The following is a 27062-nucleotide window of genomic DNA, read 5'->3' as shown; positions in this document are numbered from 1 at the left end:
TTGCTTCAGTAACTCAAACTCAGCCTCCCACCCAGGCCAGGCAGGTCTCTTAAGCAGGGACACTGGGGCTTGTCGATCCAGCTAACACTTGCCTCATCCAATGGGGCACCTAGTCTGCAGATCCAGCTAACCGTTTTCATCTGGAAATACACGCCTCATGTGCCAGATATCCAATCTTTCAAGAGAAGCTGAAATATTGGATTTATATGGCAAGTCCTTAATGTCAAATGTTAGCACTCATTCAAAAATGTGTTAAAAGGTACTATTAAGGCCAAACAAAACATGTCTGAAGTTGGATTTGCCCAGGTCCCCAATGTGTGTTTCTGCTTTCACATATAAAAGGAAGATTTTTTATGTCTGTTAAAGTGATAACCTGCTCCTCATGGACTTTCTGGTCCCTAAAGCTTATGGAGGTTATTTTTAACAACGTGGCATGATGTCTGTACTGTGCTGTGGTCCCCTGGCGGCAGAGGTGGTGGCTGGCCTTGCTGGCTGCTGCCCACGCGTGCCCTGTGCCGTGCCCTGTGCCCAGCCCTGCTGCACCGCAGCTCCTCCTCGCTCGCTGGGCAGTGAGACGTGTGTGCAATGACAGCCCCCCACAGCGCCCGTCAGCCCCGCCATCGCTGCGGGCCGGGGCGTGTGGGGTCCTTAGTACCTTTATCTCTCAAAACCAGAGCGTTGGAAACCCCTGGACCAAAACTGGGCTGCCTCCATCCGCCTCCAGTAAAGCAGCAGCACCTCATCCTGCTCAGGGTATCTCAGTGTATCTCACGGCTCCCTCTCCCCGGGGGAGCTTTCAGCCAAGGTGAAAGCAATATCGGGGAGCCCCGGGAGCACGCTTCCAAACGACCGGGCCCGTGGACAGGGTAAGCTTCCATCCCAACAGGTTTCAGAAAAGGAAAGGAAAAAGCATTCTGCCAGTAAAAGTTTAAATGTGTTTGTTAGGAAAGGTGGGGGAGGGGCGGAGAGGAGAGAAAAGTCAAAAAAATCAATAGAAAGTCTCTCCAGCTGCTCTTTCCAGGGCCCGCATACAGAACGCACGCATCCTTTGGATGGAGGGGCAGCTTTCGGCCTCGCTGGGCGCCGCCAAAGCCGCCTTAAGGGGAGCCTGCTGTTTAAGGTGGAATGTTGGCATTCGACTTGAAGAGCCTCGTTTTCCACAGTTCACTCTTCCAGCCTCCTCCACGGGGGAAATAAAAGGCTAAACCCAGGATCAGGATGGAGGAAGCGACCCCTGGCGCCTCAGGGCACAATATTTTAAAAAACAAATATCTAAATGAGCGTAATCTCACAGCTCTCACTGTTCCCTGCGGTACTTTCTCACTGTTCGGAAAAAAAACTTGAATTCGACTCTACAGGGTTAAAAGTTTGTGGATGTTTTTACTTCCTCGGTAAAAGATTATCGTTCAATTATTTTTTTTTTAAATCCCTAATGGCTCAGATTTACTCAGTTTAGGTGGACGTTTTTCCACTCATTTATCTTATAAATGTATCCATTCAGAAATCCATATAACTGCTCAGAATTTGAATTGCTTCCAAAGACAGAGAAACTTTCTGGGTTGCTGGCTCAGGCCTTGCCGCTGGTGTGAGTCTGGCCATTTTTCATATTTCTCCCATAAAGTGTCTAGGCCCCGTAGCCTGGAAGCTGTTGGGTCCATGTTTGAAAAACATACCGCTTGCACACGCAGAGGCGGGTGAGGGGGCAGGCGAGTCCCGCTGCCCCCCGGGACACCTGCTACTCAGCGTCCCTGCCATCAGCACGGCCCGGCTGGAACCGCCCGAGCTCCTGACCAGTGTTTCTCAACCAGCCCGCTTTATAGTGCCTGTCTGTCAGTCTCAAGTTTTTAAGAAGTTATTAGTCACTGTCTGTCCTTGTGGGCCCAGAGTTTATAATGCTTCTGCGGTACGGTTCCTAACTATCTTCTAACAAGACTGCTTTTCACAAATGTCCTTTTTCCCTTCTCTTTCGAATCCTCCTGTTCTTTTGTTATTAGCACTTAGAACTTACATTTGAGGGTTTTCCCATTGTGTTGTAATAATGGGGAAATATCTGTATATATCCGGTAGAGAACAAGATTTTCCTAAAATAGAGACGATCGGCTTGTCCTGTGATGTTAAGAAAATAAAATCATAAATTACAATGCCTATGCCACTGTTAGTGTCTTAAAGCTATCGAGCAAAATAATGTCGTAGAAATGAAATACCCAGCTTAGAGTTTATTTTTCCCCATTTGCTCCAGCCTCTTTCTCTCTCTTTTCTCAAGTCCTGGAGTTTCTTTTAAAAAAAAAAATAATAATAATGTTTTTTTTAACTAAACAGTTTGCATCTAACATAAGCTCATTGCACACCAGTGGAAATCTCTGCATTTGAGGGGACAGTTCTATAAAATGTTGTCTTAGGGCAATGAAATTATTTACTTCCTTTAAAGGCCTGAATGAAGGCCTTTGGACTCCCAGAAGGGTACAACCTACCTCAGCCAAAGGATGTGACAATAGAGTCCCTGATGATTCTAGGCAGAGGCTCTCTGTGTCAGGGTCTGGAAAGGGTCGCTCCAGGCCCAGGTGTGGTCTCAGTTTCCATATAATGTCAGTGGAGCTTCAATTTTCTGTGTCATGTTCCCTTTGAGAATTCAAAAACAAACAAACAAACAAGCCATGAGCTTTTTTCCTATGTAAATACATATATGTTTGTGTGTCCCGCCCTGCCCCACCCCAAACAATACTTTCCGGGATCTCACTGCCCAGTTTTTAACCTGTCCAGAGATGATGTGCCTCTGGTGTCAGGTTCATGGGAGGCAAACGCAGAGCCTGAGTTACTAAAGCAGGATGCCAATTAATTAGTTTAGATCTGGAGACGCGGCTTGGTCCAGGAGCTAGGCCAGCTGTCTGCACCTTCTCTTCTGGTAGGCAGAGCTACACAGGAAATCAAATTCCACATCAGAAATAGAACAAAAGCAGGTGGGTGCTATGGTGCCATTCTTCATTCTCGGGACATTTGTCTCCACCCACCATCCTCAGAGTCCCCTCTCCCCTAGTCATTACTCATTAAATTTCAATCTACAAAGGGCAGAGGGCTCAGAAAATGAGAGTCTGTCTGTCACCCAGACAGATGCCAAACAAGGTCAATACAACTGAGGGGGTTACAGGTGTCAGTTCCTCTAATCATTTATTTCTTCAGGATGTATTCTCATACCTTTTGAAAGTTTGGGAATTACTTTATTTCATTAGTATTGATTATACAAACCACTTCTTCTGCAGGTGGCTGTAATAGAAGTTGACTGTTTCTTTTACATGTCAAAGAGGATTTAACCTGACTTTGCCCCCAAGCCCTGTGAGAACAGCATGGGGGGAATTAGAAGCTACCTTGCTTCAAACTATAGTCAAATCTACCATTTAGGTGCAGTAATGCAGGGCAGCCATGGCAGAGACCACCTAAAATAGTTGTTAAAAGCATATATATTTCCAAGGATGTTTCTCCTTGGGTTTTTCTTAGATTATCAGTTCATTGTGTTTGCATCCACCAAGCCAGACAATAGAGCCCAGAAACATGTGGAGCTAGAAAGAGTATAACATTCTCTACTTGGTGCTTCACCAGCAGGTAGTATGTATTATCTCTCTGCCTCCTACCTCCCATCCCTCCTTCCTTCTCTCCCTTTCTCAGGAAATTCCATTTAAAGCCAAGAATCACAGAAATTCTTCTTCTGCATATCAGCTACCACAACAGAAGTACCAATCTCTGTTGGCAAAACTCAAAATTTTCTCCTAAATTAAGCCCATAAAACAGTGTGCACAGTGATTTAAAAAAATACGTCTTATGCTCTTTTCCTAGTGAGGCACCAGGCAGCGTAAGGCATGGAAGTTTTTCTAACTGGGTAGAACAGGATGGCAAACAGGAGGACTGTGTCCAAGGCAAAGGCCAGAGCTGCCCCGGAGAAGTAGGCACCCAGCAGGCTCTAGGAGCACAGAGCATAAGAGGGGAGCGGGAGTGGGAGTGTGGGCTAGGGTCAGAGCAGGCAGAGAGATGACAGGAAGGCTTCTGAAGGGAGGGAGAGAACTCGCCCGGTTGAGGAGGTCCTCTTTTTAAGAAGGCTGAGCCAAGTTGAACTGCACTTCACAACAGCAAACAGAAGCTATGCCGAAAGCGGTGCGAGGGGCGTCACAGGTCATGCGGGGCATCCCAACCTGACCCAGGAACCAGCAGCAGCTGTCCCCGCACAAGACTGTGTGTAAAGATGCTGTCTGGCTCTTTTCTCAACCAGCCACTGCAGTTGAGACATCATGAAAATCAGCACAAATACTGCCAGGGACAGTCATTATCTCCCAGCCTCCTGACGGGCTAGATTTCCTTGGAACAAGTGAATAGGAAATGAGATGTAAGGGAGCCCAGATTCGCAATAGCTTCACCTTGGCTTGGCAGGACTCCTGGGTGGGATAGTCTTCCAGGATTCTGATTTGCTTGCTTTCTTTTAAAACTAAACAGAAGCCTCCAACAGACCCTTCTCTCGCTTCCAAAACATGTTGAAGTTTGCCAAGAGTTTAATTTACATTTTGGACAAAATGGCATCACCGAATGTTCCTCAGTAAATATTGATTAAGTATATGGTCAGGAGGAGGTTTGCATTTATATAATGCTAGTGAAAAACTTATTCTGAACATGAACACAAATTCTAAAGGATTTCCATTAAATGATGCTATGGTCCTTATTTTGTGGACACCCAGAGAAGTTAACAGCTTCCCCACCAAAGCCCCACAGTGAGCCAGGGGCCATGAGCCCACTATCAACAGGGAGGCACCACTCGCTAATCGGCACTAAGAAACTTCATGAAATTTCCCCACCAAATGTTATATGAGACGTGTTTTTAGCTTTTCATTTAGCTGCATCACAGAGAAAGCTAATACAACAAATCACAGTAACACGAGTTTAACGATTGAAGAACTTGAGTGATCTCAACACGGTGGCAGAGAAGCTCCGTTGAAACTGTAAGTTGTTAGGTGTCTCTGAAACCCTGAATCAAAGCTGGGTTTTGGAGAAAAGCCTTTCTTTCACTTCTTCATCTTGTGAATCTGATGATTCCAAACAGAATGTGGAATTCACAGCTGGCAGCTCCCATTTCTTTTGAGGAATTGGGCAGTTTTCAATAAAAGCAATTTCGTGTTTATAAAATAGTTCAGAAACAAGCAACAAATGGATCATTCCCACTGAACAAAACAATATATCAAGTGGCCGTAGAGGACACAGAAGTATAGGGGGACTTTCCTGGTTATTGTGTGTTTGTCCCTTCTATCCCCAAATCCATTCTCTGCCATGCTTGGTTCATGGGAGGGTGACCTCTAGAGACTGCATCCCTGCATCCCCTTACCTCTGGTTTATGGTTGAGTTTGGCCAGTGGAAGGCACCAGCAAGAGGTCAAAGGGCTGCCTGAGCAGAAGTCAGGGTCTTTAACTCTAAGCTCCCCACCCCCCCCCACCCCCCCCCACCCCCGGGCTGGGTAGGCAGTTGTTGAAATCCTTTAGGCTACAGTTGCTGTCCAGGGTCCATTTCTCTTCTGTGAGGTTCGAGCTCTCACCAGGACTTCACAAGTATAAGCCCCCTCTCCTTCACACCTAGGCTGGCAAACATTTCCAACGGTTGCTAGTCTTGGGGGGCTCTCATGATTCCTTCTTGGCTCCTAAACTTCTGTGATGGGCCCTTCATTGAAGAATTTTCATCAGACCCCTTTGAGTATGCCATCTGTGATCTCTGCCCCTGGATCTTTTACAATTCATATTGGAGCACAAATAACATGAAAATAGAGCCGATCCTTTTATTGGGGATGGAAATAGAGATGTTACATATTTCATCCGGGTAGTAACACAGGGTGGGGCAAAAGTAGGAGTCTAGTTGTTCGTATGGAAAATAATACAATAATTAATCAATAATAATGCAAGAATGAGCTGTTTCGCACACTCACAAGTGTAAACCTACGTTTGCAATTCCCTGTATGTATGTAATCAATTAAACAATATGATATCATAAAAGCCAGGTGCTAGGTGAATACTGAGGGGACTAGGTCTGTGCTTAGAGGAGGAAGACAAGTACATCTGGGGACAATGGAAGAAGAGGTTTTCGGGAAGGAGAGACTTGAGCTGGCATTCAAGGATGGGCAGCACTTAGACTAGCAGGAGGAGAGAAGAGACCATTGCCCAGGGGAGGCATTTAGTGTGTCCAGAGGTGTGGAGGTGGGAAACAACATAGGAGTCAAAAACCAGACTGGACTAGAGACTGACAGATTTTTCTTTGGCTTCCATCAAAAGATCACTTAATTTATATATTCTTCATTTTTATTAGCTCCCCATCCTCAATGAGACAAAGCTAAACTGGTCAGTATGTGACCATTTTTTAAGTCAATTATTTTGAAAAAAGTATTTAATCATATGACCTAACCTTTTCCATAAGATATCAAACAAACAAACCTCTAATACCCAGAGCATCCCCTCAGAATTTCCATGGCACGACATCATCTCAGATCATCTCCCAGAGCTGAGACTCTGCAGCACTCCTTTTTCAATGAGCCTTAGACAATCATTTATTTTCCACTTAATCAGTTTAGTCCTCAGAGCCTGCACTTCACTAGGAAACCATTTGGGAGAAGGAGAGGTATTCATTCAAAATATCTTGGTTCATTGAGCCAATAAAGTATCAGAAAAGATAGGCGCCTTCATTCTTGCCGATGCTTTACAATGTTTGCTTTAGGGCCTCCTGTTTGAAGGAGGTCTCTGGCACGGGAGTGGTATCTCTGTCTCTGCTCACTTTGAACCTTGTTTGGAATAGTCCCACATACCAAAACCACCTACGCAGCTCCACACGTGGCTTCTATAAGGGGCTATCATCTCCTTTGTGGAGAATTTTTTTAATAATGGAAATAAGATAATGACAGGAAGACTGAGCACCTGAAATGTAGTGATGAATGGAACCAGAAGTTTAGGCCAGTTGATTGAATTAACTTAAAGTTATAGAAGGAAAAGTTGCTGACAGTCAGGAAAAAACAATGTAAAATCAGGCACTTCCTGCATACATTTTAAAATATAAATAAATACACTTAGCACCCAGAGTGGTCCAGAGGAATCTAGCTATTTGGGCCTGTTCTGACCAAGGGCTGCTGCATGTTCTGAAACACACAGCGTAACATTTATAGAGTGGAGACGGGGGAGAAACAAGAAGCTGCTGAATGGCATATTTGAATCGGCCATTTGAGATGCCTTGAAAGTTCTGACATGCAAAAATGATTTCCAAATCACCAAGAGATCCAAGTACCAGTCATTGGGCAACATTCTGCTAACTGATATTTGGATTGGAATATGGGGAGATGGGATTCTTTCTGCTGAGCATGTGAGTTCGGTTCACCCCAATTAGCAGGACCATCCCCCTACCCCATTTGTTCTATCTCCATGTACACGCAAGGGGTGAATCGCTCTCCATGTAGGACATGGGCTCTCTCAAGGTAGCAAGGTGCCTGTGGACTTGCTTTTTATATTTTTTTCATTGTTTTCAGTGGAAAAGAGGCTCTCAGGAACCTCTACGCAATAACTTGGGCTCATTTCAAAGGGCATATTTGACTTCTCCCCTTTTCCATTAGTAAATATCCATTGCTAAATCTGTTAGCGAGGACTTATGAACTCCTACCATGAACTCAGCACTATGCTAGGGGCTTTGGAAGAAAATAAAGCATGATCCCTGACCTCAAATAGCTTACTAAATAGTTAGCTGAAACAAGACCGAGGCACCTGAAATAAATCTAGCAAAGATATAAAAATCTGTAGAAATATAATTCAGAAAATTCTCTAAATAGGGGGCCAGTTCTCCAGACCCTCCTACACCTGCCTATTTTAATTAGGGATTTCTCCCACTTACCCGGGAGCAGTAAGGTTTAGGAACTTTGTGGAAGTATTTCCTCTTACATTCCTACCCCCCCACACCACCACCACCCAGCATACAATTGTTGGATGCTAGCCTATTTCATATCCTTTCTCCCTCTTGGTCTCTCCCCAATGCATGATTTACCCTCCCCTGGAGCTCTTACCATCTGGATCCAACTCTCTGCCTCCCTGGACCTAATTATTTCACTGATTCTCTAGAGCAATCTCTTCCCTTTTGCCTGCAACTCAACCTTTCATTAGCCAACAATTAATTCTTTGCTCTTCCAATATTTTCTGCTCTATTTTCCTTCCCTGTATTCTGTTACGTGCACACTGACAGGTAAATACAAAAGTATGTTACGTTGCTACTCACCCCAACACACACATACATACAATGAGTGAACTTTTTCCTAACCTTACTGGAGTCACCATGCAAGCAACACCAGCACCAGAGACTGAAGCTTGAAATACCTAGCCCAATGAAGGTGAAATACTGTTAAGTTTCACAAGGCAGCCCTGGCTGGCGTGGCTCAGTTGGTTGGGCAATGTCCCATGCACCAAAAGGTTGTTGGTTCAATTCCCAGTCAGGGCACAAGCCCAGGTGGTGGACAGGCTCCATCCCTGGTAGGGGGCATGCAGGAGGCGGCTGATTGATGTTTTACTCTCACACCGTTGTTTTTCTCTCTCTCTAAAATAAAAATTTTTAAATCTTTTTAAAAAAATTTCACAAGGCAACTAAGGAACACAAATGAGTAACAAGACAATTAACAGAGAAGGAAGCCAGCGTAGAGGAGAGATGTGAACACAGAATGCCAGGTAGTAAGGAGCAAGAGAAAACAATGAGGAGATTACAAGGAAGGTAAATGCGGTGCCTTAAAGGGGTGGGGGTTGAGATGCATTTTCATGATTTCTAGATAGCAGACCTGAGGCCCGACAAAGGAAGAGGGTATTGGGAATTCTTCATTCCAAGTCAGCTACCACCTGGTACATTCCATGGCCAGTCACCTAATCTCTTGTGTCTCGGTTTCAATATCTATAAAACTATATATATTAAATCTAAGCCATGGCCCCAGTACAGTCTAAGAAGTACCTAATTTAAGGTTACCCAGGGAGATACTAATGCTTCAGGCTATTTCTGCTATGGTTGATAGTGTCAGATAATGCCAGGAAAAAATAAGTTTAGAAGGATTCAGTTACAGTAGAGGGTGAGGAGGGAGTATGGGGACGTGGAGGAGTCTTTGCTTTTTTGACTCACAGGCTTCAAAAACTACCCCCAAAGGGACTCCGACGGGGGACTACAGCTGATGGGACCCATTCCCAGAGGCCATGATGGGTGCCCCCGTGACCGGGAGTGGTCAGGCTTTGGGGCTGTTTGGAAGGGTTCCTTCTCACGCGCCTATCATCAGGGCAGGTTCATTCTGCAAAGCAGCTCGCTGGCAGGGGTGCGTGCTGACTGTGAGAGAGGAACAATGCCTGTTCATTAAGAAGAGGGCCTAGTAACAAGAAATCACAAGTCCCTTGGTGCCACAAACTTGCCTGACGACTTGCCTTGGCAGTGCCCATAGACCCTTGAGCCAGTTCGGCCTGTCAGGCCTCAGAGAGTTACTCTAATTGCTACAGAAAAGTCTAAGAAATTCTCCTGGAAAAAAATGCCTACTGTTTCTTAGAGAGAGTTGCAACATGGGGAATCATCATTCAAAAACTGAACAAATGTTTTCGAGCAATTCATCTACAGCATCACCGTGAAAAACGTGTCCACATCTTCATAGGCGGCTGCGACGAGAGCAAACCCTTCACTGGTGCAGCACTTTTCAGTTGCGTGTGACCCACGCATGTCCCCTCACTGCTCCTCCTCTGCCCGCTCTCCACCCCAGCATCCCTGTGAGGGGACCAGGGTTAGCCCCAGCTTAACGATGCGACATCGCCAGCCCGGATAAATTTGCTCCTTTAGCTTCTTGTCATAAAGCGATTCAGAAACCCAGCCAGGACTTACTCTCAGATTTTCTGACTCCAACTTCACTGTTACTTATCTTATTACTGCCTCAAAAGGTAAAATGTATCAATTCAGTAGAAAATAAGAGTTAAGGGGGGGAAAATGATAGCAAAGCAATAGGGTGTTTGTTACTTAGATAGACTCCCTGACTTGAGATATTAAAATTAAGCTGATTGGGATACCATCAAGGTGGTACAGTAAGAGACTCTAGCCTCCATTCCCCTCCCTGACCCCCCCAAAGAGCAACAATGAGACTGCTATCCATGAACAAAAACAGCTCTGGGAGAGCTCAGGAGCCCACTAAAAAAACTTCAACAAATTAGTGGAACAAAAACCTGAGACTCACTGCACCAAAAGGGGAGGAAGGGCAGCTTCCCACCCCAGGCCCGCACTGCGCAGCGCCAAGGAGGAGCGTCCTGGCTGGAAGGAGCTCCCCTCGCCAGGAAAGGAAGCGGGGTGTGAGGGGCCGATCCCCCAGCCTTTCAGGGTACTGCGGGAGGGACCCGCTTCAGTTTTACCATTCCCCATGACCAGCAAAGCTGAGATGTCTTTAGCTTGGAGAAAGGAAGAAGGACAGGGGCTTCCAATATCAGCCACAGCATAAGACAGCAAGGGAGATAATAAAATTCTCCAGCCAAAAGGCATAGAGTAGACGGAAAGGAAAAAAATAAAAGACCCAATTATAAACTGCCTGTAAGAGGTTCATTTAGGGATAGTTCTATTTATATCAGAGGAAATAGACTTTAAGCCAAAAACTCTACCAAGAGACAAAGAAGGTTATTATATAATGATAAAAAAGTCAATTCTTCAAGAGGGAATAACAATTGTAAACACATATACACCCAACATGAGAGCACCTAAGTACGTTCAGCAAATACTAGCAGATCTGATGGAAGAAATACACAGCAGCACAGTAACAGTGAGGGACTTCACTACCACATTGTCACCAACGGGTAGATCCTCATTGGACATGAACTGTACCTTAGATCTGTATCTGTAACAGACAGATACAGATCACTTTATCCAACAACAGCAGAATACACATTCCTCAAGCACACACAGAACATCCTCCAGGAGAGATCACATGGTATGTAAATGTGCTAGTAAATGTGAAAAAAAATAAAATCGTACTAAGTATCTTTTTTTTACCACAATGGTATGAAAATAGAAATCAATAACAAGAGAAAAACTGGGAAATTTATAAATATGTGAAAATTAAACAACATACTCCTAAAAAATCCAATGGGTTAAAAAGAAATAAAAAAATATCTTGAAACAAATGAAAATGGAACCCAGCCTACCAAAACTTACAAGATATAGCAAAAGCAGTTCTAAGAGGAAAGTTGATAGCAAAAAAAAAAAAAAAAAAAAATGCCACATTATAAACAGAACAACCTAATTGTACACTTTCAAGGAACTAGGAAAAGAAGAATAAAATAAGCCCAAAATTAGCAGAAGGAAGAAGATTTAAAAAAAAAAAAAAAATCAGATCAGAAATAAATGAAATAGAGAACAGAAAATCAATAGGAAAAAATATCAACAAAATTAAGTGCCATTTTATAAAAACATAAACAAAACAGACAAACCTTTAGAAAAAAGAAAGAGAGGACTCAAATAAAACTATAAATGAAAGAGAAGCCATTGCATCTGGCACCATAGAACTATGAGAACCACAAGAGACTACAGTTGACCCTTGAACAGCGTGGGTTTGAACTGTGCAGGCCCTTACCTGTGAATTTTTTTCAATTGGCCCTCACAGCTGAAACCCACGTTGTTCAAGGGTCATCTCCAAGGTGGGGATTTGCATATGTGGAGTGCCCACCGCAGTTGTACACAGATTTCCAATTGCATGAGAGGTCAGCACCATTAACCCCTGTGTTGTTCAAGCATCAACTATAATATGAACAATTATACACTCACAAATTGGACAACCTAGAAGAAATGAGAAAATTCATAAAGACATACGACTTACCAAGACTGAGTAATGAACAAATATAAAACCTGAATATACCAATAACAAATAAGGAGATGAATCAGTAATCCAAACCTCCCAATAAAGAAAAGCCCAGGTGGCTTCTTTCTTTTAATTTATTTTTTATTTTATTTTATTATTTTATTTTATTTTATTATTTTATTTTATTTTATTTAATATATCTTTTATTGATTTCAGAGAGAGGAAGGAAGAGGGAGAGAGAGATAGAAACATCAATGATGAGAGAGAGTCATTGACTGGCTGCCTCCTGCAGGCCCCCAGCTGGGGATCGAGCCCGCAACCCGGGCCTGTGCCCTGACCGGGAATTGAACCGCGATCTCCAGGATTCTAGGTCGATGCTCAACCGCTGAGCCACGCCCAGCCAGCACTTTTTTTTTTAAATGAATTTATTGGGGTAACATTGGTTAATAGAATTATATAGGTTTCAGGTGTAGAGTTCTAGAATACATCATCTGTATATTGCATTGTGTGCTCACCACCCCGGGTCAAATTCCCTTCCATCCCCATCTGTCCCAGTGTACCCTCTTCTACCCCCACCCCTTTCCCTCTGCTAATCACCATGCTGTTGTCTGTGTCTATGAGGCTCTGCTGCTTCTGCTCCTTTCACTTAATCCCTTCACCTTCTTTACCCAGCCCCACAGCTCCCTCCCCTCTGACAGCTGTCAGTCTGCTCTCTATCCATGAGCCCATTTCTATTCTGTCAGTTTATTCTGTTCATTAGGTTCTACATATAAGTGAAATCATATGGTATGCAAATTAAAACCACAATGAGATATCATCTCACACCTGTCAGAATGGCTATCATCAATAAATCAACAACAGTAAAAACACTCAAAAATATTCAAACACATGGAGGCTAAATAACATTATTAAACAATGAGTGGGTCACCAATAAGATCAAGAAGGAAATCAGAAACTTTCTGGGAACAAATGAAAATGAACACACAACAACCCCAAATCGAGGGGACACAGCGAAAGCAGTCCTGAGAGGGAAGTTCATAGCACTGCAGGCCTATCTCAAAAAGCAAGGAATATTTTTAGTAAACTATCTAACCCTACAACTTGAAGAATTAGAAAGCTTCCCTATGAAGCCGTCTGGACCAAGGCTTTTGTTTGCTGGGAGTTTTTTGATTACCGCCTCAATTTTATCAGCTGTTGTCGGCCTATTCAGGTCTTCTGATTCTTCCTGATTCAGTTTTACATGATCTCACTCCTATGTGGAATGTAATAAACAAAATAGACTGAGGGACAAAATAGATCCAGAGACATAGAAGCATGGAGCAGGCAGATGAATCTCAGTGGGAAGGTGGGGGTGGAACAGTGGGGGAGGGGGGAGATTAACCAAAGAACTTATATGCATATATGCATAACCCATGGACACAGACAATAGTGTAGTGAAGGCCTGGGGGCAGGCTGGGGGGCGGATGCTGGGTGGAGAGGATCAATGGGGGGAAAAGGGGGGGTTATCTGTAATGCTTTCAACAATAAAGATAATTTTTAAAAAAAAGAATAAAATACATAGGAATAAATAAATTTAACAAAAAAAGTAAAAGATTTATAGACCAAAAACTGTAAGACCTTGATGAAAGAAATTGAAGAAGACACAAATAAATGGAAAGATAATATCTTCATGTTAATGAAGAATTAATGTGGTTAAAATGTCCATACTACCCAAAGGCATCTATAAGTTCAATGCACTTTCTATCAAAATTTCTATGGCATTTTTCACAGAAATATTTTTAAAATCCTAAATTTGTATGGAACCACAGAAGACCCCAAAAAGCCAAAATAGTCTTGAGAAAGAACAATGGTAGGGGCATTACACTTCCAGATTTCAAATTATATTACAAAGCAATAGTAATCAAAACAGTATAGTACTGGCATAAAAACAGACATATAAACCAATGGAATAGAACTGAGAGCCCAGAAATATATCCACACATATATGGTGAACTAACACTTGACAAGGAAGTCAAGAATACTCATGGGTCAGGGATCGTCTCTTTAATAAAATGGTGGGAAAACCTGATAGCAACATGCAAAAGAATGAAATTGGACCCCTATCTTACACCACTCACAAAACTTAACTCAAAATAGATTAAGGACTTAAAAATAAGACCTAAGCCTCCAAGTCTCTTGGAAGAAAACACAGGGAAAAAGCTTTTTGACATAGATCTTAGCAATAATTTTTGTATATTGTACCAAAAACGCAAGCAATAAAAAAAATAAAAAATCAACATGAGGGACTACATCAATTTAAAAAGCTTCTGCACAGCAAAAGATGTCATTAACAAAATGAAAAGACTGGGAGAAAATATTTGCGAATCCTACATGCAATATAGGGTTAACACCCAAAATATATATGGAACTCATACAACTCAATAGAAAGAAACAAAGACAAACAAAAAAGAAAAACCATGAAAAAAAATACTTTGATTTAAAAAAATGGGCAAAGAAACTGAGCAGACATTTTTCCAAAGAAGTCATACAGATGGCCAACAGGTACATGGAAAGATGCTCAAGTTCATTAATTATCAGAGAAATGATAATAAAAACCACAGTGATATGTCACCTCACAACTGTTAGAACGGCTCATATCAAAAAGGCAAGACATACAAATGCTGGTGAGCATGCAGAGAAAAGACTACACTTGCACATCCTTAGTGAGAATGTGCATTAGTACAGCCACTATGAAAAACACTACGAAGCTTCCTCAAAAAATTAAAAATAGAACTACCATATGATCCAGCAATCCTACTTCTGGGTATATATCCAAATGAAATGATTTCACTATTTCAAAGAGATATCTGCACTCCCATGTTCGACTCAGCATTGTTTATAACAGCCAAGGCATGGAAACATAAGTGTCCATTGACAGATGGGTGGGTAAAGAATATGTGGTGTCTACAGATACAATGGAATATTATTCCACACAAAAAAAGAAAATCCTGCCATTTATGACAACATAGATGGACCTTCGGGGCATTATGCTAAGTGAATTAGACAGGAAAAGACAAATGCTATATGATCTCACTTATATATGGAATCTAAAAAAGCCAAACTCCTAGAAGCAGAAGAGTAGAAAGGTGGTTGCAGGGGCTGGGAGGTGGGGGGAATGAGGAGCCGTTGGTCATATGGTGCAGACTTAGTTATAAGGGGAACAAGTTCGGGGATTTCATTTACAGCGTGGCGACCGTCATTAACACTGTATTGTGTACTTGGAAACTGCTGTAAGAGCAGATTTTAATTGTTGTCACCATGACAACAGCAGAAGCTAAATGGTAATTGTGTGAGGTGAAGGATGTGTTAACTAACCCTACTGAGGTAAGGATTTCACAAATTCGTGTATGAAATCATCACTTTGAACACCTTAAACTTCCACAGTGTTATATATCAATTATATGTCAATAAAATTGGGGGAGGGAGCAGAATAAGCTGACTGATTTCCTCAAATAACGATGACTGCAGGTTCCTGGACATTTGCTTCATTTCCTGAAAGGATTGGCTAATTCCACTAAAAGGTCTCCTGAGCAAGTAACTCAAACACATTTTCTAGTCACTTTGAGCTCATTGCTTGTACTAAACTCTAGTTACACTAGCCAATGGATAAAAATCATATCCAAATGAATTGGGTGAGAGTAGGAAAATATAAGCACCGACTGGCAGGATAAACACCGAATCCTAACGATGGGTATCTCTGGAAGGTGGCATTACGGGCAATTTTACCTCTTAGTTGGACTTTTCTGAGGTTTTTCTCATGACGAACAATGAAGAAACATTACTTCTGTAATTAGGAAGAAAGCTATAGATTTTCATGTTAGAAGAATGGTTCCCTGTTAGATGGCGAATGAAATATAAAATTACCATTAAGATCAAGACACCATCACATACATTAGCAATAAAAGAAGCCAGCCTGAGACACGTCTCCCCAGGTCTCTCACAGACACCAGCGGTAACTGTTCCAGAGGATTCTGAGAAGATAAAAGCACCTACTTACTCGCTTCCCTACTCCAGTGCAAATGACAGTTAAACTTCAATAGATTTTTTTGAATCTTTTTTGATGTGTTATTATTTAAACTCAGTATTTTAGAAATGTATTCCCTTGAGACAAAAGTATAAGCAGTCCTCCTTACTGTTAGGGTTTCATTACAGGCCTATCATGAAAGGAGGTCGGGAAACCTGGGAGGCAGAGCAGCCACAGGCAGCTACGGTGCAGAAAGGGAACAGTGATTAGTAGGGGCTTTACCCGAATGTCATGCGATGTTTCTGAGGCCTTCCGACTGCCCGCCTCCCCAGGCAGGCCCGCATAGGGCATCCCTCCTTCACCCCCACCCTCCGTCTCCTCTATTCTCTCCCACTGCCCTTTTCTAATTCCAGTTTCACTCGCCCAGGATCCTGAATGAGGATGCATGTGTCATGTCTAAGGCGTGTAAGAGCCTACAGTGCTGAAACATGAAATGAGCGCGTTCTGACTCGTGTGCATAAAATACGCCTCTTCCTTCAGAAGAGGGAGTGGTTTCAGAAAACGGGATCAGCAGAATAGTTTCCAACAGAACTGCATTGTGGAAAGCGGGCTGGAAGAAACAGGTTGGCTGCTTCCTTCACCAGCCTGGCCAGCGATGGTTTCTGAGACCAAAAAGAATAGAGCTTTTGTTTTGTTTCCAGCCTTGTAGCGACTAGTCGACGTGGGTTTTTCAATAAGCTCTCTGCTTCGACAGTCAGTCCTTACCTCATTTCTTCCCTCATCTTTGTTTCCAGCAGTGAGAGAAGAGTCACTCACTTTTTTATTTTTAAATATATCTTTATTGATTTCAGAGAGATGAAGGGAGAGGGAGAGAGAGAGATGGAAACATCAATGATGAGTCATTGATCGGCTGCCTCCTGCATGCCCCCTGCTGGGGATCGAGCCCAAAACCCAGGCGTGTGCCCTGACTGGGAATCGAACTACGATCTCCTGGATCCTAGGTTGATGCTCAACCTCTGAGCCACACTGGCCAGGCCGCTCACATTTGCTTAGTGGGCAAGTGTTCCTGCAATTCATTAGTTGAATCCTATTTTCCATAATATGAGTTATTTTACATTTCTGACTGTGGAACAGGTAGGATTCAGCCTGTTTGACAACTCTCATGTAATATAACTGAGCAATCTTAATGGAAGGAAATGTTGTTTTTAGCACTACAGGATGGTGTCGGGGGTCATGCTTATAAATACGGGAAAATTCAGGTAGGCTCTAAGCTCCATAAGGGGGGGGACCATGCTCTTTCATCCCCCTTGCCTTGCCTAACACAAGCCTGGCACATGGCATCTGAGAGGTGACAATAACACTTAAATTGAAATATAATTGAATTGCAATAGAAGTTTAATATTATCTCCAGGCCTCATAAGGCTGTTGCATCATTAAAGACTGTGTCCTAAATAAGCTAGCATGTTCAGAAAGTCCGGTCTGGTGGGTGCCCACGTGCGCAGTGTCAACAGACCACCGCATTGACTAGAGGGAGCTGTGGGGAATGGAGGTGCCTGTGCAAAGCTGACCGGGCTGGCGCTCTCCACAACTGAGTGTGAACCTGGTGAGATGTGGCAACCAGTCCTAGCCAAGGGGGACGCAAGTTACTCTGTCTTTGAGGATAGGCTTCCTGGAGAGGCATGCTCTTTAAACTCTGACAGCCACGACAAGTCACCACAAATCTGTCCTTTGCTAAACAGACAGCAAAGTGAAGCAAAGCACAAAATGAAAACACACCCCGACTTATGCGAGGAAATACTGCCATGGGATATTATTAGAGGAGTCAGTTTGCACCTTATAGTTGAAGTCCAGCCTCATTCTCGGTCCACCAAAGCCTGCCATGGGTGGGTAAGGCTGCAGCACTGATCAGTCTGGGTAGGTAGCCGACTAGAAACCTATTTTAAAATACGTGTAAGGCCCTGGTCAGCGCGGCTCAGTTGGTTGAGCGTCGCAGGCACCAAGAGGTCACCGGTCCAATTCCCGATCAGGGCACATGCCTGGGTTGTGGGCTCCATCCCCAGTAGGGGGCGTGCAGGAGGCAGCCGACTGATGTTACTATCTCTCCCTCTCCTTTCCTTTCTCTCTAAAATCAATAAAACATATTTTAAAAATACATGTAAGGTTAGTTATTCCATGATCTCAGTTTTCAACTAGGAGCATTTTAAATGCCCCTGCCTCTTAAGACAGAGGCAAGGACTCTACAGAAGTGCTCAGGGATGGGAGAAAATAACGCCTTTTAAAGGTGGGGGCAGGGTGGTCATAAAGCGGCTTCCCTGAGCTCAGTTACCCCAGCAAGGCCCCACCCTGCTGTTTCTAAAATCCTTTACATATTCAAGAGTCTTTTTCATACGGTAGCTTCAGAAAGGCCTTTTTGGTTTTTTCTTCCATTTTAGAGATCTTTTGCCTGCTCTGGCAAATAAAGTCAGAATGTAGGTCGCTCTCCATGGTTTGACAGGTGAGGGAAGACAAGGAAAACCTGGGAAAAAGAATTCAGGGGAAGAAAAAAAAAGGGACATTCAGAAGCCCCAGAGGAAAACGTGGAGTTTGGAGAAGCTCCGGAGAATGTCACATTAGTGAGGAGTGGCCACTGAAGAGAAAACCTTTAAGGAGGTTCAGGAAGCTAGACGTCAACAGGAACCAAACTGTGGTTTTGAAGGTCATCTGAGAGTTAAAAGGGCCCCAAATGTCAAGAAGGCCCCCCAGGTCTCTACAGGGGACACTAAGAAAATGTCTAGCTGAATGCATTAGGGTAGGTCCCAGAGTATCAGGTCCCAATATTTGACCTGCGAGTGACCTCAGAGAAGGCCCCTGCTCCACAAAGCCAGCCCCATATACCAAAGATGCACACCGGGCTGCCTGTGTTGGAAAGACCTGTAGATACGCAGATCCTATCCCAGCCCTGCCTGCATGTTCTGTTTTTAAATATCTTTTACTGTTGATGCTGTTACAGATGTCCCCCATTTCTCCCCCTTTACCCCCCCCCCATGTTTTTAATGGACTGAACAAAGGCCAAAAATGGCACCGCTCCAGCCATGAGGCGTGAGGCTGGAGAGCAGCTTTTTTGTCTTCAGCAACCAAACATCCATTTCCTGTAAAGCCAGATAGGTAATTAAGGGAAAACAAAACCACATTTCGGGGTCATCAGTCCAGCCCTGCAGCTTCTCAACAGAAATCAGCTCAGTGAGTCAAAAAGACTTGTCTGGATTTGCCTCTGCCTAGGTGGAGAGATTCTACCTGGAGCTTTCAGCAAGGTCTGGGGCATTTCTGGAAGCCATCCGCATGAAACGGGAAGCCACTGCCTACATTTACATGTGGATTTTCGCAAAAGTTCGTTCTCCCTGGGCTGCTGAGTCTTAAAGGGGCTGTGTGAGCCAGAGTACAAATTCAAATTTGCTTAGGCAACGCTGAATCCTGTTAGACTGCAACGCTCTACTGCCAAACTTTGGGGAAGCTACTTCTATGATGGCCCCAAAGTCTCTCATCAGAACACAAGTGGATAAAGTCTTCTCCCAGTTCCTGGGAGGAAACCACAGCAGGATAGCTGGGAGCACTCTGGAATACTGTAAACCACAAATGCCTCCGTCACCCAGCCAGGTGAGTCCATCCAGTTCTAAGCTGAAAGGTGCCCTGAAGCCATAGAGACGTGCGGAGCAGATTACACTGGATACTTAGCAGCACAGAAAGCCTGCGTGATTAAAACTAATGGCTGTGCACAGGAGCTGTGTGCGTGGGCAGGAGAAGGTGTGGCTTTGGATACAATCTTGCTTCTTTAGAGTGGAATATTTACACCTCTGGTTCTCATTTGCAAAAAGAAAAACAAAAGAAAAACAATAAACAACAGAAAACATGCTTTTGGTTGCTTCTGCCAACGTCTGAGCAAACCTTTATGGAGCTTTCAGGCACTAGAAATTGGCCCTGGGCTTCCCAAGTTTTGGTACAAAATGCTTGGTGCCGAATGCTCAGGGAGAGACGCCTACAACTCTGCGGGAAAACTCTGTGAAGCCCACTCTCTCTCCCAGAGGTCTCCCACGTGCCTTTGCTGTGGAAATCCAGTGCAACGCCATGGCATGGGGGCCAACACATTTTCCTGGCATGACGCCTTTCCTAGTGCCATTTATGTATAGCCAAGCATCTGTGCTAACAGCGTGCACTCAGATTCTATCTGACCCTCACTGAACAAGGCCTGGGCAGTCAGGAATACGCTGGGATGATCCCAGCATGGTTTGGAGACAAAGGGAGTGTTATCTTCCTGGAAAGCCCCCAGCAGTTCATACACTGGACACATCCACCCAGATGGGGCCAAACCTGGGTCAGAGCCTGTGGTCCCTACGAGTGACGAGGCCACCAGAGTGTCCGGGGGCTACATTGCAGACTCCCTCAGCAAGCACATTACTCCCACCTCTATCTCAAGCACAGTGTCGACCCTGGAGGGCAAGTCTGCCCCACAAACAGGGGACAGTGCATTCAGCTGGAAGTGCAAAGTGGGGAAAATGCAGGATGAGCCAGGCAGCAGAGGTTTACATGAGGACACGTGTGCAGCTGAGGAAAAACTCCAGATTGGGGCGGGGTCATGGTTGGTCTTCATCTTCAGAAATATGAACAAAGTCATCTTTCATACAACTATCCATTTACATAACACAGGGGTCAGTCACTCGGGTGCCAGAAGAGAAATCATACTCTCGTTTCACTGCCTGAAGCAGCTTACAACAATAATCGTAATAAATAATACTTGCAAAGGCGTTTTGCATTTTACAAAATGCTGTTGCATACATCAATGAGATAAATAATAAGAGCATACATTATGGGAGAAAAAAGAGAGATAGCAGATTGCTATGTAATAATACACTGAATGAACGTAAACACTGGGATATCAGAAAAGAGTAAACACTGGGATATCAGGAAAGAGAAGAGTGGCTTACGGCCAGGGTGAGCGTGGAAAGGAAAGTTGAACGGCGTGCAGGAGGTTTGACAACTGGAGAATGGGAGAACCCGATTATATTCTCTTATTAGAGGGTGTAAGCGTCTTTTTTCCACTCAGATAAGAAACTATTTTGAACATTCTATGTTCCAGGCAATGTGCCAAGTGCTGGATTTATACAATAAAAATGACAGAGTCTCAGCATTTCCAATGGGCAAGATGGACAGTGTGTAAGAAAACAAGTACATAAATGAGGTAATTAGATAATCCAACAAGTGCTGTGAAGGAAACAACCAGTAAGGTGACAGGACCTTTTTTGTTTTTTTTAGCTCTCCACTGTGTGACGCTCTGCACATAGCAAGTGCTCAGTTGGAGTTAATTAAACATGTGGCAACACAAAACACAAAACTACACAATACTCCAGAATAAAAGATTCAATGACAAGTTCACCAGCTCTCCTGCAGGTGGGATCCCCCAAATGTAAACTGACGTTAGCCAGCTGGTTACCCTCAAAACAGCGACTGCCCACCCCTCCACCCAGTGCTTCCCCATCAGCCTGAGCCAAATATGCAATCAAATTAGAACAAAATAATGACAGCAAGAGAGTCCATGATATACGAAAAGTAAATAAAACATTATTATATTATTGTCGACACAACATTATGATTTAAATGGAAAATTCCTAATATATCCCCTAGTCGTGATTTTGAAAAGGCAGAAAATGATGTTGAAAAGAACACCAAAGATTGTCTTCCTTGAGGTCAGGATGTAACTTCCTGAAAAATGAGATGGTCCAAATGAAATAACAGTTATAAAACTGGGTACACAGTGCCAAAAAAACAATTTGATTGATCCCTTGTCACTTATTAAGTAAGACAATTTCATTTGCATTATATGGTGCTAGTCTCGGTCACATTGTTCCACAGTTAGTAAGATATTCAAGTCCTGCTCCCATAATATTAACCCTTAAGAAGACAATAGCTAGAGATAGCTGATGCCTGTGGAAGAAGCCGGGATCCGTCAAAAGAGGCACAATGTGTAAACAGGGGAAGAGTATGGAAAACGCTCATGTGCTTCTCCCTTTAGCATCCCCAGTAACTGATCCTCTCCCTAGGCTGGGAAGCTGTCTTCCACGCAGGGGCAGGGAAATCATTACAAAAGGAAAGGAAGCAAAAACGAGGAGATAATATTCAGGAAAAAAAGGAGATGATATTCAAAATAGGACTTTTCATCAAGGCAATAGCTTGAGAGCAGGACATGTCAAGAAAAGAGAGCGAGCATAGTCTATAATTTTAGAGAGTTTCAAAAAGCAAACTGACGAACTCAGATCATGTCGGATCTTATACATTCAGGAAGCAGAACCCTTTGATCTATTAATAACTAGGCCCTGAGCTCAGTATGACATAGAGGAGGAAAAATCCTGAAACCTTTTGCTTCTGTCCTGCAAGATCCTACAAGGGCTCTCTTCTCTCTTGCTGGCTACAGGGAAGGGATACAGTAGAGAGCTCCAAGGAAGCCCTAAGGCGATACTGCCCAATAGAACTTTCTGTGATGAGGGACATGCTTTATATTTGTTCTATCCACTGTGGTTATCACTAGACACATGTGGCCCTCAAACACTAGAGATGTGGCTAGTGTAACTAAATTTTAATATTTTATTTTAATTAACTTAAATAGCCAGATGTGGCCAGTGGGCTAACATATTAGATGGCACAACCCTGGGGGGATAATGAAGTACCCTAATGGGAGAGGTCTAGATCCCATCACTGCTTGGAAGGGAGTCACCAGGAGAACCTCACGATGCCCGTCAGTCTGTGATGTGAGCAAGAAATAAACATTTATTGTTCTGACATTGGGGAGGCTGTTACAACAGGTAGTGTTAATTATGCTAAATGATACTGATAGGCACTCTTACTCAACCTTTTTATAGATGAGAAAACTGGGGCACAGAGGAATTAACTAACTTGCCCAAGGTCACATGGCTCCTAAGTGGTGGAACTGGGAACTGGAATAGAGCCAGGCAGTCTGACTAGAGAGCGCTCACCCACGCTCCTAGAATCTCTGCTATCCTGCAGTTCTTAGTGCATATATGAGCAAACGAGAGGGGATAGTTCAGGGTCCAGAGATCATTGCTTTACATTTTTTAAGATGCACTTGTAAATTTATTAAATTATGTAACCTCTTTTCCACAAGTAACCAAATCCTTAGACAGCCTTACCAATTACAAAGGGTGGAAATGCACATTTCTCACATACAGAAAACCTGCTGTCTGGTTTCTTTGGAAATGACAAGACACTCTGCCATAGGAACACAATGAAAAGTGAATCAGCTGTGCCCAGACTGAAGGAACAAGGAGTTCTGTAAACATGAGACAGATGGGACTTCCGAAGATGTTCTCATGCATTTTAGCAGTTTTCAGATGAGGCAGGTTTTAAAAATCCACTTGATTTTTCCCTAGGATCTGAGTTGATCTGAGCTAATAGCAACTGTCCAGGCCTCTGAGATTGTCCTGGGCATCGCTCATCCACACCATTGTGCAGACAATGGATGCCCATCTCCCCTTAGAGGAGCTGTAATCCTGATGCTCTCAGCGGGGGCCTCACTGATAAAAGGCTTAAGGAAGACTCCGATCTTAACATCTCTCTTTACCTGGGGTCTCTGGAGTACTCAGTTTACAATATGATAATGTGCTCTCATGCAGACAATGTTTGTAAACATTCTTATGAAGTCTGTTCTTAGTAAAGATTTTTAAAAGATATTGTTTATTGAGCATCAACTTTGTAGCAGGGAATTTAGCCACATTTGTATAAACATTTTATATAATTTATATCATCTTATGTAAATCTTAACAAAACTGGAAAAATCATATCATTATCCACTGTTTAAAAGCAAGTACTCATGCAGTCTTTAAAATGAGCCAGGTACTTTTCCAAGTAAATTAATGTAATAACTCAGTCTTTATAAAAAAATGAGAAAAGTACTATAATTATCCCTGTTTCACAGGTTGGAAATGGAGGTGAAATGAAGCTAAACAGCTTGCTTAATGTCACAGGATTCATAAGTAAACCCAGGTGTTCTAGCTCCAGAGGCTACAGCCTTCACCCCTTCGCTGCACAGCCTCTCAGTTTGTAGTTCAGAAAACACTGGCTCAAGATTGCAAAGCTAATACATACACGAAAGAGCTGTCAAAACCCAGGTTCATGATTCCAAATCCCAGGCTCCTCCCTCACCATCAGTGTTTGCCCAAACATCACCCCTCCTACACATCACCTTTATAGTCTGCTCAGGAGATGCCCAAGCCCCATCAGGCTCTCCTGGGACCTGTGGAACTGCAGAAACAACATGCTGACCAAGGGGCCCAGGAGATTCCCTGCCTGGCCACACCATGTCCTACCTCCTTTAGACTCTGAGCTCTTGTGCAGCAGGGTGGTGGATCTCCACGGCAGTGGGGTGCACGGCACAGTTTAGTCAACTTCTTGGAGGAACCAGGGAGGTGACAGGCTTGGGAGTAGCACAGTTTGGAAAAGGGGGGCCTTTGCCACCTCCCACTGTGTGTGTGTGTGTGTGTGTGTGTGTGTGTGTGTGTGTGTGTGTGATGGCCGGTGAGAGTGTGGCCTGTGTCTGGACACGCGTCATCTGAGTGTGTGTCTCTGCATCTTCCTGCTGGAGCCGCTTCTCCTGCCCTGTTTCGCTTTCCAGCCATAGGCCCTGTCTGCTCCGCGGTTGGCTCCTAACTGTTGTTCCTCCCCATTACCAGATGTCGGGAACTTGCAGCTGACTAGCCAGCTCCAGCAATTACGAGTCGGTCCCTGCCAGCATCTGAAAAGCCAGGGGGAATGGTTGGTGGAGCCTCACAAGTGGCAAGTCATACCACTCCAGGTTCCAGCGTGGGAGGACCAGAGGGAGGAGGCAGCCGCCCACCGCTCTGGGAAGCCAAGGGAGGGCCTGAAATATTGAAACACATCGCTGTTTTTACGTGGCCACTGAATCTGCACTGTTGGTGTGAATTATGGCCCCTTTCTTCCCCTGCCCTTCCTCTCCGTCCCAGGGTTTGATTTCATGTGGGTGTGCATTTATTTATTGATTGATCACACCCTGAGCATGTTTAGATTCCCATACGAGAATAAAGTCCCAGGATGGGTATGTGAGGAACATAGCGCTTATTTGGAACAAGCAGAGGGGTAAAGCAAACTGAGAACATCAGACGTGTCAAGGACAAGCCAAGTGACAGGCAGTAGTGATTTTGAAACCGACAATCAACTTGAAATCAGGAGACTGGGCCCTTTCGAGCCGACCCTTTCAGGTATCAGCTCTGCAGTCCTGAGCAAACCAAGAATGTTTTCTCCATGTGCACTGCCTCATCTCTGAAGGGCGGCCTGGATTACTTAACCTCTTATTTCTCTTCCCACGCTGATTCTACTTTTTTTTAAAGGCAAATTTCATTAAATGTGGGGTACTTATAACAACTGAAAAAATTCAAGTGCAATGTAAGTTTAAACAATAGACCAGAAAACTTGAACTAAGAGCTCAGTAGGTCCTGCCCCAAAGTACAGATAACTGGCGTGGACACTGCAGCCAGCCAGGCATGATCTCGTCATCAGCCCCGGAGCACAGCAACCCTAACCTTGGCCTCTCTGCCTTCCCACCCACTCCCAGGACAACATCTGACCTGGATTACAAGGGAGGCTTGGAATCTGCAGCCTTATTACCTCGTAACGTGGCTAACCATTTCCAGAAATGCAAATATTAAGCACAGCATGACAGGTCGACGTGAGTCAGCTGAGAAAAGATGCTTACAAGAGCTGGTAGGGCCACGGGAAACTCTGATTGAGAAACCTGAAACCTTCTGTCCGCATCTCTCCTTCTCCGGGCTACTCGCGGACTCAGATCAGATCTGTTTGAGCCTGGCTTGGAAGCAGCTGCACTCAGTTAAAATGAGTTTGGCCAGCCTGGCAAAGAAGACTCAAACCCACAAAGCAACTGCCTAATAAAAAGCCGTGGCCCCTGAACGCGTAGATTTGAAGAGTTAGAAGGAACCTTAGCAATGCTCTAGGACAAACCCTTACTTCATAGATCAGAAAAAGCCTCAAACACTCAGAAATATACCTCTCACTAAGCCCTGAAATATGCAATATAATTTTATACTAAAATTGGAATCTTTCCTAATTTATGGTTTGGTCCGTTGTTGGCACTATCTTTGTCACGTACAGTAAGTCTTCTCTTAATGTCACTGATAAGCTCTGTGACTTTAGCAAAACTACATATAATTAAAGCAATTTTACTACAGGCTCTGTGACTTTAGCAAAACTACATATAATTAAAGCAATTTTACTACAAGCAATTTTACTACTGATATTAAACAAGAGTTAGGTTCCAGTGGCATCTCATCTACATCATAACAAAGTGACATTGAACAAAACAATGCTATTCAGGGACTTGCTCTACAGAAAAACTGGAACTCCTGAATCACAACTCACTTTCCTCCTTACAAAACATTTCCATATAAAATCTCTGTTGAACCTCTCCAACAAACAAACAAACCCTGGGAAGGAGATATTATAATTCTCCTTTAGAAATGAGAAAACCAAGGCCAAAATTACACAGCCAGGCAATGACGGAGCCAGAATTTGAATGCAAGTCTTATGTTTCCTGATTCTCCCAACCACCCCAAAGTGGCTACTGCAGGAGGCCAGGTAACAGAGCAAAGAACTCAAGAGGCTGTAAAACAATTTACCAAGGTCAACATCCACGCAGTACAAACTGGCCGAACCAGTCGTTTCCTGTCATCATCTATGCTGATGAGGAAGAACAGGTTGTTCACTGTTTGAATATCAACCCTGCTATTACTGGCCATCAAGGTAGACTCATGCTTGGTGAGCAAGGCAAGTGCCTAACCACCCACTGGGTTTATCTCACCCCGCCCGGTGGCAACCATCTGACGTTCCAGTTAGGAGATTACCCTCCACCAGTTAATATGTCCTTTAAGCACCTAATAGTTACTGACACATACAGCACTGGAGGAAGGATCTGAAAGCTGGGCTTTTGACAGGAAGGACAGGGGACAGGTTCCTGGGGATCAGAGGCAGAAAAATAAAACAGAACCAACAAAGCAAGGGGGAGAGACAAGAAAGCCTCCAAACAGGAAGGTGGGGCTCCCAGTAGGACACTAATATTCACTGGCTTGTTTCCGAGGTGGGACTCAGCGGTTGAGGCTTTCTCAGTCATTATTTAATGTTTTTCCTCATTGCAATCCTACGAAA

General features: G+C 43.8%; 1 long non-coding RNA gene across 1 annotated transcript in view; it reads right to left on the bottom strand.

Moving 5' to 3' along the window:
• LOC308557329 overlaps positions 1 to 27062 on the bottom strand; it is a 473078-nt gene that overhangs the window by 162116 nt on the left and 283900 nt on the right. The window contains exon 3 of the long non-coding RNA XR_013998814.1: positions 2472 to 2619. This is a non-coding gene — a long non-coding RNA (uncharacterized lncRNA). The remainder of the gene's footprint in view (positions 1 to 2471; positions 2620 to 27062) is intronic.

This window comes from Miniopterus schreibersii (genome assembly GCF_964146895.1).
Source record: "Miniopterus schreibersii genome assembly, chromosome: 5".
In the NCBI taxonomy this organism is placed as follows: Eukaryota; Metazoa; Chordata; class Mammalia; order Chiroptera; family Miniopteridae; genus Miniopterus; species Miniopterus schreibersii.
This window is presented reverse-complemented; position numbering and strand designations above follow the sequence as displayed.